At 39.3% G+C, this 14,756-nt stretch overlaps 1 protein-coding gene across 6 annotated transcripts in view; it reads right to left on the bottom strand.

Moving 5' to 3' along the window:
- The window catches only part of BCAS3 (BCAS3 microtubule associated cell migration factor), a 576,417-nt gene that overhangs the window by 151,608 nt on the left and 410,053 nt on the right, over positions 1 to 14,756 (bottom strand). The window lies entirely within an intron of this gene.

Here is a 14,756-nt window from a genome sequence, read left to right on the forward strand (position 1 = left end):
AGTCAGTAGGTGCCAATATTCCTGATGAGAGCTGGCTCAAGTTTTAACCTTCCTCACATTCTATCCTTTTATGAACCCTGACACTTCCTCTCTGCAACTGATGGAATCAACTTCCAAACCTGGTGGATTTCGTGTCTAATCAGAGCATTCTCCTGACCTTTTTTCTGTATGGGGTGAAGGCTGGACCACTGTTCAAGTGGCTTTCTGTTCAGCCTCTTTAAGAAGCAGTGGCAGCAGCTCTCCTACAAAATGGTCTAGGGCAGCCACCTAAAAGGGTGGGTGATCTTCATAAATGGACAGGAAACAGAAAAGACGAATATTTGGGTGGATGACAGATGCCTTAACTGGCCTTCAAGATACGAGCTGTTCTATTAAACATAGGGCCATTATGCTGGCCGGCCATCCACTTTAAACCCCAGAGTGATTAAAATGCTGGCAGGAAATGAAAGCTCTCTATTGAAGGTCCTTCCCTGAGGTCCTAATTTCAAACCAAATTTTACAGCACCGCACAGGAACAAAGGAAGCCCAGTCTTCCAAGTCTTCTTTTTGTCACTTTGGACAAAGACACCCCCTCATACTCTTCAAAGAACAATGGCCTCTGCAGAGCCACAGCCATGCCAAGAATGGGCACAAACCATACAGAAACACATTTTAAAAATACATTTTACACTGCCCTTGACATTTCGGATAAATAGAAACCACTGCACTGAAATTCCAAATATTTCATCCTTTCCCTCCTCCCTTTGCCTCTATAATGAGAATTTTCCTATTCTCCCAATCTACTTGATCTTTGACATTTTGGCCTCTGTGAATGGAGGACACAGTCGAGTAGCCAAATAAATTAATTATTCAGATAATTGCGTTTTATTAAAATAATCACTGTCACTGAGGCAATCGCATGATTTTCACCGTCAGAAGACAACATGGATGGCTACAAATCTTTTTTAATTGAAACATCGCCAGAGCCTTTCCTGTTCCACAGTCCACTACAAGCAAGCCAGGGAAAATATGTTATCAGGACAGGATTTCTTATTTCTTTACTAGCTGTTGTTTCGGGGTGGCCTTTTTTTTTATTTTTTTATTTTTCCTTCTTCTTCTTCTTCAGCAAAAATAGCTTTTATGTTTTTACTGAACCACTTCAGATTCACTCTTCCACACAGTGGATGTTTACTTGGATTTGGCAGGCTGAGAACAGCTGGTTGTTTCCTAACGAATGGAACACGAGACCATATGTTTCAACATTTAAGCAATTTTGAACCAGAGGTATAATTCTGAGTGCCCTTTGTTGAAACTGTACATTAAATACCCAAAGGATCCAAGCTATACAAGAGATATGGCACCTCCCCTCCCCTTCCTTTTTTAGCACATTTCCCTTAGCAACAAAACCACTCCACACCACTTATATCACACACTCGCACCACAAGTTTGCAGGAGCGCTGGTGAGCTGACGACGGCTCTGCTTCAGGGGCAGCTGTATTTTAAACAGGGAAAGACAGCTAAGCAGACTTTTTCCTTCTAATTCTGTTTGGGAACGAAATGTGTCTGAGCCCCTCTGAGGGCACATCAACAATATGGATACCTATTTTTCTTCACAGAAGCATGGACCTAACAGATGTATAAAAGAGGAGGCTCTGATATTCGCATTTAGGATGACCAGACGCTTTGTCTCTCCCCTTTCCGTTTTAGAACATCCTCACGTGAAGCTAGGCTAGTGAGATTCAAGTTAAACTCACACCGAGGATGAGAAATGTCCTAAACAGAAGAACTTCTCATGAAACTTACTATCTCAGCTCTCTAATGAAACTTACTATATTTTTTAAAAAATTTGGTGCTTCAATATTAATCAATAAGAATGTTAGAAAACGAAACTATGGCTCTAAAGTCAGGCTGAGTCAGAGCATTAGCAAGGCATTAGCGGTGCACCAAAAACAAGATTCTCTTGTTCCTGGAAGATGAGAGCTCAGCTTCAGAAAAAAATGAAATACTGTGAGAAGTCAAATATATGTAAATAGGCAACACAATAAGTAAAATACCAAGTGCAGGGGAGTGGAACAGGAAGCCACCAGCCTCTAGAAAGTCTGAGAGTTCATGAAACCTCCCTATTTTGAGTTTAGATTTTGAAATAATAAATTGAAGTCAACACATTTTTAGACACCATTTTCTAAAATACTAAATGAGTTATTTATTAAGGTATAATAGGTAAGAGGTAAAACTGTAAGTGAAAACAGGTTATTTCTACCCTAGCTTCAGAGAGGCATTTCTTTAACTTCTTTCTGAGTTCCTAAATGTCCCAGTCTCTGTAAGTTTCTGCACATGTGGTTGGATATATTTTTCGAAGGGGATTTTTAAAATAGCCCTACTTACTATCATTACTATACACTTTAAAGATAACTTAAAGAGGTGATCAATATTACCTCCTAAGATTTTTCTTCTCCATCCAGGTTCTTATATGAAAGGAAGATTAGTAATACTAACAATACTTTTCTTCCTCTGATTCCACTTAAGTGCAAGAATCCTACTGAGAGTTTTACAAAGCCATGTTACTAATAAAATCTCAGCAAAACCAAAAACATTATCCCGCCCCACCACTTTCACCAAACAAGACACAAATACGTATATGCATTGTTTCTACCTTAGTTTAAATCTCACAGCTCCAAGAAAACTTGGGAAAATGGACCCTTTGACAGTTGAATTTCCTTGAGCCTTGTGACAGGGCAGATTTTCTCCTCTCCTGGGTTTTGAAGCAACACAGGGATTGCTTGGGGTAGGAGTGGTTGGAGAGGGCAGTTATATCCATGCTTTTAAGATGCTACTCAGTACACAAGGAAATAGGTACAAAGATGTTCACTGCAGCTTTGTTCATAGAAGCAAACATTTTTAAACCACTGCCACAGGGAGGCAGTTAAATCGATTATAATACCGCCATACAGCAGAATGCTATTGGAAAGAGCTCAGTGAACAGGAACACAGGCCAATGAGTCAGAATATCTTGGTTTGAATCCAGCCTTGGCTTTTACTGTCTCTGTAACCTTGGGCACATCTATAACCTTTTTTAAACTCAATTTCCTCATCTATCAATACTTATATCCTAAAGTTATAGTGAAGATTAAATGAATTAATACACAGCTGCCTCTAGAAATATTACCCATTATTATTAATATACAGACAGTAAAAAGAATAAGGTAGATCTATAAGTACAATATATACTGACAGGGAGACGGTATCTACCACATAAATTGGTGAGAGGAAAAACACAGGTTGGAGAGCAGTAGATATAGTAGTATGAGAACAGGGAAGAAAATGGAATTTCTATGCTTTTACGCATGTACAGATAAAAGTTTAAGAAACATCCCTGCTCCATTGACAGATGAATAGATAAGGAAGATGTGGTAAACATATACAACGGAATACTATTCAGCCATAAAAAAGAATGAAATAATGCCATTTGCACCAACATGGATGGACTCAGAGATTATCATACTAAGTGTAGAAAGCCAGACAGACAAATATCACATGATATCATATGTGGAATGTTAAAAAATGAACTTATTTACAAAACAGAAACAGACTCACAGACATAGAAAACAAACTTATGGTTATAAAGGGGAAAGTGGGGTGGGAAGGGATAAATTAGGAGTTTGGGATTAACAGATACATACTACTATGTATAAAATACATAAACAACAAGGACCTACTGTATAGCACAGGGAACTATACTCAATATCTTTTAATAACCTATAATGGAAGAGAATCTGTAAAAGAATACACACACACACACATTACTGAATCACTCTGCTGTACATCTGAAACTAAAACAACATTGTAAATGGACTACTCTTCCATGAAAATTTTTTTAATAAAACAAAATAATTAAAAAATAAGAAGAAGCATCTCTGCTATCTTTGGCATACTGCAAGAGTTTATATGCAGAAAACTTGAAAAAGGTCTAAGAACAAATATTAATATTGTGTCTTCATATAAAAAGATACTTGAAAAACATACTCCTTTGTAGCTTTCATGTCAGTTGTTCCCCTAATACTCCTGTTCTTTCAAAACAAAATTATTTTGGGTCTACATTGAATTCTTCAAGTTAAAAAAAGAACTAGATAGGGACTTCCCTGGTGGTCCAGTGGCTAAGACTCCACGCTCCCAATGCAGCAGGCCCGGGTTCCATCCCTGGTCAGGGAACTAGATCCCGCCCGGCGCAACTAAAACCCGGCGCAGCCAAATAAATAAATATTAAAAAAAAAAAAGAAAAGAACTAGATAGAGCCAAAGTAAAACCTGCTACGTTCATAGGGAAAAACCACCTCATGGCTTTCTAACATTAAAAAGTAGTTTTAGTTAATATTATAGTTATTCGTAGTGCCACAAAAGAACTAGCATAATGTATAGATCTATATACACAGATATACATACACACACAAAGCAAGATAAAATATGCCTACTTGTTGTAAAAATAAGTTGTTCCCAGAGCTCAAGAATCATCCAGACAGCTCTGATTCAGAACATGGGGAAGGCTGTGCATGCGATGCCCAAAAAATGCCCCAGGGTGCCACGAGCATCCCAGCTATTCCGACAGACAGTCACTCCAGTGTATGTGTCAAGGCATACGGCACTGCAAAAGCTAATGGATCGGTCTTAAGCTAAAAATCAAAGGTGTGATTTGATTTTAAGTTCCTGTTTCAAAGGTGATGATTTGATGGTACTAGGTAAGGCTTTTGCCTAGATTATGACTTACCCGACACATCCTGAATTGTGCAAGACTCACTCATTCAGCAACATTTATCAAGTGCCTATAACTAGAGTGCTAGAAACAGTCCTCTAAAACTTAGGCTAAAACCTATGTTACCCAGATACGTGAAAAACCTACAGAAGTAAAAGAGAAGTATAATTCAGGAATATGCACATCTCGCCCTTTAGGTGGGAAAAGAGATATCATTGTTTTTCCTTTAAAAGCTCAGATTCTACTGATCTGATGGACACAGATAGCATAAAGGCCTTTGGGGCAAAAATTATCTTCCTAATTGATAAAAAAAGCTGTCCTTCTGATTGTGTCTGCCTGAAACTCTGCCCCTGATACAGTTCACACCCTAAGAATACCAAGACTACTCGTCTGTTAAGTACTTGGGTAAAACTAGGTACACTCCACAGGTCCTAGAAAGCTTAGGCCACTTTATTTATTAATTAATTAATTTATTTATTAATAAATGTATTTATTATTTATTTTTGGCTGCATTGGGTCTTCGTTGCTATGCACAGGCTTTCTCGCAGCGAGAGGGGGCTACACTTCGTTGCGGTGCGCAGGCTTCTCATTGCAGTGGCTTCTCTTGTTGTGGAGCACGGGCTCTAGGCGCACGGGCTTCAGTAGTTGCGGCACGTGGGTTCAGTAGTTGTGGCTCACAGGCTCTAGAGTGCAGGCTCAGTAGTTGTGGCACATGGGCTTAGTTGCTCTGTAGCATGTGGAATCTTCACGGGCCAGGGCTCGAACCCGTGTCCCCTGCATTGGCAGGTGTATTCTTAACCACTGCGCCACCAGGGAAGTTGCTTAGGCCACTTTAAATTAGCCATTTTCAGACTAACCAGAGTGGGAAAAGCAGCTGAACAAGGGTCTAGAGAACATAAAAGAAGCACATTCTCTGATGAGCAGCTCTCTTTCCTGCCCACTTCCCTTTAGACCAATGGTGGTGTAAGAAAGCACGACAGCATGTGGTAGCAATCACAAAGCCCAATTTGTTCTGAGCATGTCAAGGTCAATGACATTATGGCTGAGGAGACTGTCTTGAGCATTGGAAGTCTGCAACAGTTCCTGAATGTCACACAGGATCACCTACGGTGTTTGTTTGCCATTTCCTCCATACTAGCTCTCTTAACAGCTATCTTTCCTGTAGACTTAGAAATACGCAGAAATGGAAATACCTCATTCTGGCGGTCCTCTGTTGGTCAACAGATAAATGCTATTGATGTTGACAAGGTGGGAGGCCCACCAGGAAGTCCAGCTGGATTTGTTGAAATAAAACAAATTTTCCTTCCTAAAACACATTTTATCAGGAAACTGGTCTCTGCCTGTATCCCTCTTAGGATATACTGTCTGTTCTGGCTCTAGAAGACAGAAAAGGAGGAAAGAAATGATAGATGTTTGGGTTTTTTTCTTTCACTTTCAACCTTTTTTTTTTGACAGGTAGAAAAGAGAAAAATAATACTTCTTGTATTTCCCAGACAGGTAAGTTCCAAAGAAAGTCACTTTTTAATAACAAGAGAGTCTGAAAATTCTCTCCATTTTAACAGTGGACTGGAAAAATGAGCAGAGTAGGAGTAACCCATTGCATATTTGTCAGAAATTGCTACTTACTTAATTTCTTCTTAGTGTGAATCAGAAGTTAGCCTTTGATTTCAGATGGAATGGGACTTCCTAATTTTTTATCCTATTACTCTTTAATTTTTCTTCAAATTATTCTTGATGTTTAATAAGTTCCAAGACATTTTTTCATTCTCAGCCAACGCAAAGATTGAATAATACAATGGGAATCAGATTTAAAGAAAAAAGCCCTGGTACTGTGTTTTCAAAGGTAATCGTATTCCAGAAATACTTAATGTAAGGGCTATAAACTCTGTTTTAAAGAAAGTTACAGTGACGAAGCAACAACAATTTTTGTTATTTTTAACATGGGTATTTTAGTTTAAAAAAGATTCCACTCAATGTTTCCCAAATTCAGTGTTTCGCATAATGGTCAGTCCGATATGAATGTGGGAAAAAAAGACAAATCCAAACATGGAATATTATTTTCAAAAAATAGTTATAACTAAATGTAAAGGTCCAGTAAAATGTGATATTTAGATTTTTCTGAACTCGTTCACATGACCTTCATTCTATTTATAGAAATGCAGCAATTCCCATTTGAATATAGAGCAATACCTTGTAGGAGAACTTGGTTTAGCCAAATAAACTTGGGGAAAGTGTTGACTTAAAAATAAAACACTGGAAGAGGAGGGAGGGGCTTCCCCCACCCCCCACCCCCGCCCCTGTGAAAATTTCCGGAAAAGTTGTAAACAAAGGCAGGTTTGGCTCAGACCCTGAGTGACTCTGGTGAGCTGAGGAGGATGAAGAGTATATCAAACCTCCCAGAGTGAGGAAATGTTTGTAAAACAGTTAGTAAATCACAGGCAGCCAGGGTCACCATGCTGAACAAGCCAAGGGACATGCAGCCAAAACCCCAGCTGTGAAAGAAGGGGGCCGGCATCCTTCACAACTTGAACCCCATTTTAAATGATCTCTTGGTTCCATTCTCTGCCCTTTCCCCTCTGTCACTTCGGAGCTTGGAGGGCTCTGCGATTAATTAGCTCAGGGCCAAGGGCAGGGCTGACTATCCCTTACTGACTGCCAAGGTGAGGATACTAGTACATTGAAAACGGAGTGATACTGATGGAGCCTTTGGTCCTAGGGACAAAGCTGAAAGTTCCAGCTGGAAAAAAAGAATCACACTCAACCTGGGAAAAAAAAAGTTTACAAAGATGAACAGAAAGCAAAATATGTAGCTGGAAGTTTCCATGTATTTCGAAATATCTTTTCAAGCCCTTTTGATCACTATTCTCCCTAACTACTCTGTGGTACATCTGTTAATTATTCTTTGCCTGATTTTACACAGATGACAATGTGGAAATTGTTAAGTTCTTCATAAACTGTCTTTTTTGTGCCCCATTGTCCCCCAGAAGTCAGGAAGACAAAAATAAAATAAAAATAGTAATGAAGGGAGAGAGAGAAAGGAAAATACACTCTGCAGGACTCTTCTCAACTACTCAGGGCAGAAGGTTCTTCCTGGCTGGACTGACGTTTAGTTCTCTTCATTAATCTTTACTCTCTAAAAATGACTTTTTAAAGACTGCCTATTCTTTCTCTACACCAAACTCAATCTGCCCACGCAGAAACTGTTACTATGCACTTAAACTATGGAATGATTGAAGGATAGTTGTTAATGGTTTTTAAAAATTCTTAAAGTGAAAAGTGTGATGATAGATGAAAATGTTTATTTTTCGAATACTGAATGAAAAGAAGGTGGGACAGACAAAAGCATGTACCCCTGATCACAACCAGCAGAGACCAAAGATGGACAGAGCAAGGTGCTTACATTTTAAAAATAACTCAAAAAAAAAAGAAGTCTTGAAATTGTAAGAAAACTGTTCCCTTTTAGATTTAGCAGGCACCAAAAAATTTTTTTTTGAAACGAGAGGTAATAAGCACAGGCATTAGCAAACTTCTCCAGCAATTATACATAATTTAATATAAGCCCTAATTTACAACAGAGGGCTAAGACCACCTTCGTCATGATGCTGATACTATAAATATAAACCTGCTCAGAGAAAATTCAGTATCTTGATTACCTAAATTGAAACAAGACAGATACAAAAGAGTCAGCTTTACTGTTGAAAAGCTACCGACTTGGTATAAGTTATTCAGGCTGTTTATTTCTACTTCTGATGCATTACTTTTACTCCTCTTTTTTTTTTTTTTTTTGCGGTACGCGGGCCTCTCACTGTTGTGGCCTCTCCCGATGCGGAGCACAGGCTCTGGACGCGCAGGCTCAGCGGCCATGGCTCATGGGCCCAGCCGCTCAACGGCATGTGGGATCATCGTGGACCGGGGCACGAACCCGCATCCCCTGCATCGGCAGGTAGACTCTCAACCACTTGCACCACCAGGGAAGCCCTCTTTTACTCCTTTTAAATAGTCAGACCCTGTGAGAGCAACAGGACATGTGCTTTTGAGTTGCTTTTCTGGGTTGCCATTGAGTCAGACACACTCTCAGCTCATCTCTCACACTTTTGTCACAACAGCAGCCCAATGGTGATGCTATGAAATCCTCAGCTTTGCTTTATAAAAAATTCATTTGGCCCATCCAGAGATCAAACAAGATTTGGGGCCCAATGTATTCTTATTCTAACTAATGGAGTGATTAGCCCAGATAGCCTAGGGCAGAAAAACAAGGAAAATCAGAAGGAAAGTAAACTCGCTGTTGAGAGTTCTAGTGAATGCTTTGAATAATATTTCAAGGCAATTGAGAAAAGTATGGGTTTTGGAGCCAGATCTGGGATCAAATCCTGACCCCCAACCTTGATAGCTCTGTTGGACTGGGCAAGTCATTTCACGTATCATGTTTCCTCCTCTGCAAAATGGTGGTAAAAATCACTACCTACTAAAAGTGTTAATAGAACTAAATGTGACACTTCTGGAATGGCATCCAACACATAAAAAGTACTCAAAAATGTGAGCTTCCTTTCCCCTACCGCTCTCCTTCCTCTCCCCTACCTTCCCCCTCATTTCTTCGGAGTATACAGAAAAGCCTTTAAAAGTCCCTGGCTTTTTTGGATTGCACATGGACTGTATGTCATGTACATGGAGCTGCACCATTCTCTCTCACCATCAACCACAACCTGGGCAAACTCTTTAGGCTTCCAGTCTCTCACCTCCACCAGCACCACATCTGTTATACTCTAAGTCAAAGGGACTCCTTTAAGTCTCAAAAAAGAGAGTGTACCCCCCAAAATAAATGGACCTGACTCAAACTTTGGATATTTAGCGATTTAAACATGTTGCTCACAGCTCATGTTCTCAGCTTGAGGAATTCCTCTTGGATCCGTTCACAGTGGCAATGGATAGTTTCCACATTACATTCTTTGCCCCCTTATTCAGCTGGCAAGCCAGATAAAACAAAAATAAATTCAGAATACACACACACACTTCAGGGCTATTGTGAGACAGACAAGTAGGTGATTAACACAGTTTGGAGGTATGAGTATTATTCACAGGCCTCCTGGTTCTGATTTTGCTACTAGTAGATATTTGCCAATGTCAGGTAGTCTGCATTTGAGAAAAAATACTGCTGTCATTGTTTGATTTTAGGTTTGAGTTACAATATATCTTAATGTTTTTTAAAAGCAAGACCTCATTTTTTTTTTTTTTTTGCGGTACGCGGGCCTCTCACTGTTGTGGCCTCTCCCGTTGCAGAGCACAGGCTCTGGACGCGCAGGCTCAGCGGCCATGACTCACGGGCCCAGCCGCACCGGGGCACGTGGGATCTTCCCAGACCAGGGCACAAACCCGTGTCCTCTGCATCGGCAGGCGGACTCTCAACCACTGCACCACCAGGGAAGCCCTCCTTTCCTTTCTAATGGGGATATTACTGGGCTCAGGCAGGGGTGGAGGGAGGTATTCCATCAAAAAAGTGCATTTTCCAATTCTATTTGTAGTTTCAGTACTTGATTATTAGGCTCAAAGAAGTTTCTTCATTTGGAGAATTAAAAATTCAGTCTAATCGTACCTGGCACCATGGGTGTGGCAAAGAAACAAAACCCAAATATTGGTTGGAACAAAAGCAAGATAATATAATAGTAAATAAACAATAAAAACATATTAACAAAATGAGAGAGCCAGCCAGGCAGCCAAACAACTGAAGATATCTTACCACCACCCTAGTTGAGAATCAAAAGAAATTTGCTCCACTCCTAAAGCCTCTCCAGTAGGAACGTTTGGTTGGCTGCAAAGGATCAGGATCCAGGAGGCTAACATTCCACACCAGCTTTGCCATTTATTTTCTATCTGGCTTTGGGCAGGTCAAGGACCTTTTCTGAAGCTCAAGTTCCTTTACTGTGAAATGAAGATAATCTCTCTCTCTCACTAAATTGATATGGCTATAAAATAATAAATGTGATAATGCTTTGTCAACAGTAAGTACCATATTGATGTTAGTTATTACTATTATCAAACAGCATACTGACCAGTAGGGCAAGAATATTAAGTTAACCAACCAATTTTATTAATCTACTTCTTAGTCACTCAAACCTTTCTGAATCTCTCTGATGTCTCAAGCAAGCTGTGTTGTGACCTAAATAAAAATTTTACCTACTAAATCAACAGTAAATTCTAAGTTGTTGTTGCTGGTTTTTTGTTGTTGTTTTGGAGGACAAGAAATGAAGGGGCCAATTCAAACTGGCTTAGACAGGATGCTGTAGTTAGTTTTGTTAAGTTTTTTCCCAAGCATGTTTCTATTTAAAATCATCTTTTTGCATTATTCTGGAAGAGAGGGTAACTCTTATCTCATCCAAAATTGGTGTTTCCAATTTCCTTATATAACAAGGCTTGAATGTTGTGGAGGAAGTAGGCAAAAACTAAGGAACCAAGAAAGATCAAAAAGCAAGAGACCTCTAACCTGTAAGGTTAAGAGGTTATGACCCTAGGGCCCTGAAGTAAGGTGGAAGTCTAGAAAGATGTTTTCAGGTCCTTTTGGGCAACTAACTTTATGGGGCTTTTTGAAAAGTGATAGAGATAGAATCTAATGCTTAGGACAAGATTACAGGCATGAATACACTTTACAAAGATCATAGGGATCCATTCAAAATCAACCAGTCACTGTTTGAGAAAGGAGCTTCACCTTCTGTGTATGCTGTTTAAAAATCAACATTTGTCCACCCTGAAAGTCCTTCTTTTGACTTGTTCATCATTGTCCTAAACCTTTGATAAGGCACAGTCAGACCACAAATTACAAGGAAAAGTATATATGATTAGATAACCACACTGAATCACATACACACCTAAACAATGGTATTAATCGCACCCTAAATTTGGTTGTGACAGCTAGTATTCACCTCTAAACTAAGAGAGGAAAGTTCAGTCAATATATTGTCATTCATGTAACACCACACGCTGGTTTCCTCCCTCTGTTTTTCTAATGTTTGGTAGAGAAGGGCTGGTAGCTTCTCCACAGGCAGCTTGGAGAGGAAAGAGTAAGGTCGGCAGGTTACACATATATTCTATACAATAGAATAGATATAAACACATGTATTATGTGGTTGTACATGGTATACAAATGGCTAAAAGAGGGAAAGAAAATGGAAGGAAGAAATACCTTTCTTATATATCCCAGCAAGGCTGCAATGTATTATAGATTGGGAAAGTTTTAAGAAACATAAAAATAAGATGCAGAGCTGCATTAACTAAATTCAGGAAGGACAGCCTCCACCAAATACTTTTATTCACTAAGAATTACAAGATATAGAAAATGTTTGTTTCAGTTGTATATTACTAGTAATCAGAGTATGGTAAAATATATTAAAAGTCTTTGGAGCTTGTAAACATCTATTAAAGACATTAGTCATCAGGGAAGAATCAGTGATTTCTAAGTATCATTATCTTAAAAGCTTTAGAAACATGCACCTTTCAAACCTCCAATTAGGTTAAACTAATCTGCATCAATCTAAGGAAACATTTAGACTCTCAGACTCAGGAAATTAAGCCACTAGTTCTTGAATTCTGAGCAACCTCTAAGCCTGTCTTGCTTTTGTACTTAATGTTTGTAGGTAAATGCTAAGAAAACGTTCGAGACAAATTGAACAGTATATTAAAATCAAATAGAAGATTAACCAAAAGTAAGTGCACAGGAACTAAAAAAGGGCCAGGTTAATGGAACTGAAGGTGGCAGGAACAGCAATGATAACTTGTCAAAAACAACTTTTCCATACTCCCTCTCTCTCCTGCAAAACATAACTAACTGATCTACTATATAAGTTAAGGTAATAAATAGTGCCTATCCTCCCCCCCCCCCAAATTTAGCATAAAATGGATGCAGATATTATAGGAGAAAACATTTAAATGACTGAATGATTCAGAAATCAGCATTTCCTACACTTTAATTTCACAGCAGCAAACATCTACTGGGTACTTTCATACGTGCAAGACTCAGTGGATACAAACGTGAATAAGACCTAGTTTTCTTGCCCTCAAAATGCTTAAAAGCTAGAACTACCCAGACAGAGAAGACAGACTCCTAACACACGCCTAACACACCTAACTCACTCACCTTATTAGTTCTCCAAGGAAATATGACTAAAACAATCTAGAAACCGTCAAAATATCTAATAAAATGTTGATGCTTCAGTGACACTTGCTTTGACAGTCTAAGGCTGTAGTAAAGTAGGAAGTAAGTACAATTACACAGCAGATGTGGGTAAATCTTGGATCAACAGATAGAGCTGATAATTCAGGTCTTCTGCAGGCCTTTGTCCAGCTTGGCTTAGCACTATTCTTCCTCAGAACAGGGTCCTCTGTATAACTGCAGCTGGGAAATGCATAGCTGATGAGGGGTCCACATCATCCTCCAGTCGTACATTCTACCTTTGAGATCTCTACTACTCTGGCAGTAAGATGAGAGGAGGTATCTGAGATGATCACTGAAGTTCCTTCTAGTTATGACATTCTATGAGTAAAGCTAAAATGTTTATTTTAGGCCGATCATTACAAGAAGAAAAATACATTATTTAACTTCTGTGTCGGACCAGCACATTCTCTAAGACAATGCCTCAATTTTGGCAAAAGACCCTAATTTATGTCTCTTTATGGATTCCAATATCATGAGTTCATCCTACACCTAAAAAATGTATTCATTATGTAAGCTTTCTCTTAAGCAAACATAAGGCTGGAGAGGAGGAAAGTGCTGCTTGCCATTCAATTTGGCTTCAGCAGAACTTTCCATTATCAGGAGGAAGCTGCCCATTTCTAGATAATGAGGACAAATTTCTCATCATCACTGTGGTGTCTTTTATTTCACTATGTCCCTCTGGAAGAGTTCGAAAGTCATATACTCTCCACCTTTGCCTCTTGTAGCATCAACAGGTTATAAGAATAATACTTTGTCTCATGGTATGCAACCTTAAGATGAACTCAGGAAAATGGTATTCGTTATTGTGTAGGATATATTAGATGTGCAATAACGATGTATTATAAAGTAAATCAAATTACAAAAATGAACCCCATCCCTTGGATAAAGTTCTGGGAGTGAGCCAACACCACAATTATTATCTTCTCTAGCACTGAATGTTCTACATAAGTGTTTGGAAGATGTAAACAGGACATAAATCTGAGATCGGTTCTTCAATCTGTCTACAAATAACCATGACATTATATATAAACTATGCTTTAGAGCATATATGCTTTCTGTTTAAGCAGTTAAGAAGTGTATTAGACACTATGATAAACAGAAAAAACGGAGCGTGAATACCGATAAATGCAAGCCTTCCGTCTCGGAAAGTCTTCACTTATTTGATTAAGTTAGGTGAAAAACAGAGCAGTCATGCTTGTAGCCTTTCTTCCTTTTCCCTTTCCTCTCCTCTTTTCATTTCTAATGCGAATCGGAAGTCTATGTGGAGCAGTCTGGCTAGCCCCAGTCTAACCTCCCCATCTGGAAGGGGACTAACCAGCCTTGGGGCTACTTCCAACCCTTCCCAGCTGTTGGGTTGGGGTTTTTTGTTTTTGTGGGCTTGAGAAAGCATATTTATATAAATGATTGCCATATCCTTTGCCAGCTGTTGACCCTGCTCTTGTCCCGGCTGGGGCATGGTTTTCATTTTTAGCGGCCACAGACTGGAACTGACCCTGATAGAGTTAGCACGCTACACAAACAGCTTTACGTGCTATTGCTGTGACAGTTCAGACAATGGATGCACAGTGTAATCCAAGGGACCGGTGTTTCCCTTTGGGCAAATGTCACAGAGTCCAGAGCTGGAAGTATCAGTTGAAAAAATAAATTCTGAGATTCACTGTGTTATGGAATAGCTTCTCTTTAGTTATTCAGACTGCAGTGATTTCAGCTATAGTCACAGCAAGGATGTATCATCAGCAACAAACGAGTTTTCTCATTTACATGTATGAATCTGAAAAGTGCCCTAGATGGATCTGCAGAGGTAATTGTCCCTACAGTTATGTGAGAG

This window comes from Delphinapterus leucas, chromosome 19, assembly GCF_059928025.1.
Source record: "Delphinapterus leucas isolate spDelLeu-1000000601 "Yukka" chromosome 19, BTC_Dleu_Yukka2, whole genome shotgun sequence".
Lineage (NCBI taxonomy): Eukaryota > Metazoa > Chordata > Mammalia > Artiodactyla > Monodontidae > Delphinapterus > Delphinapterus leucas.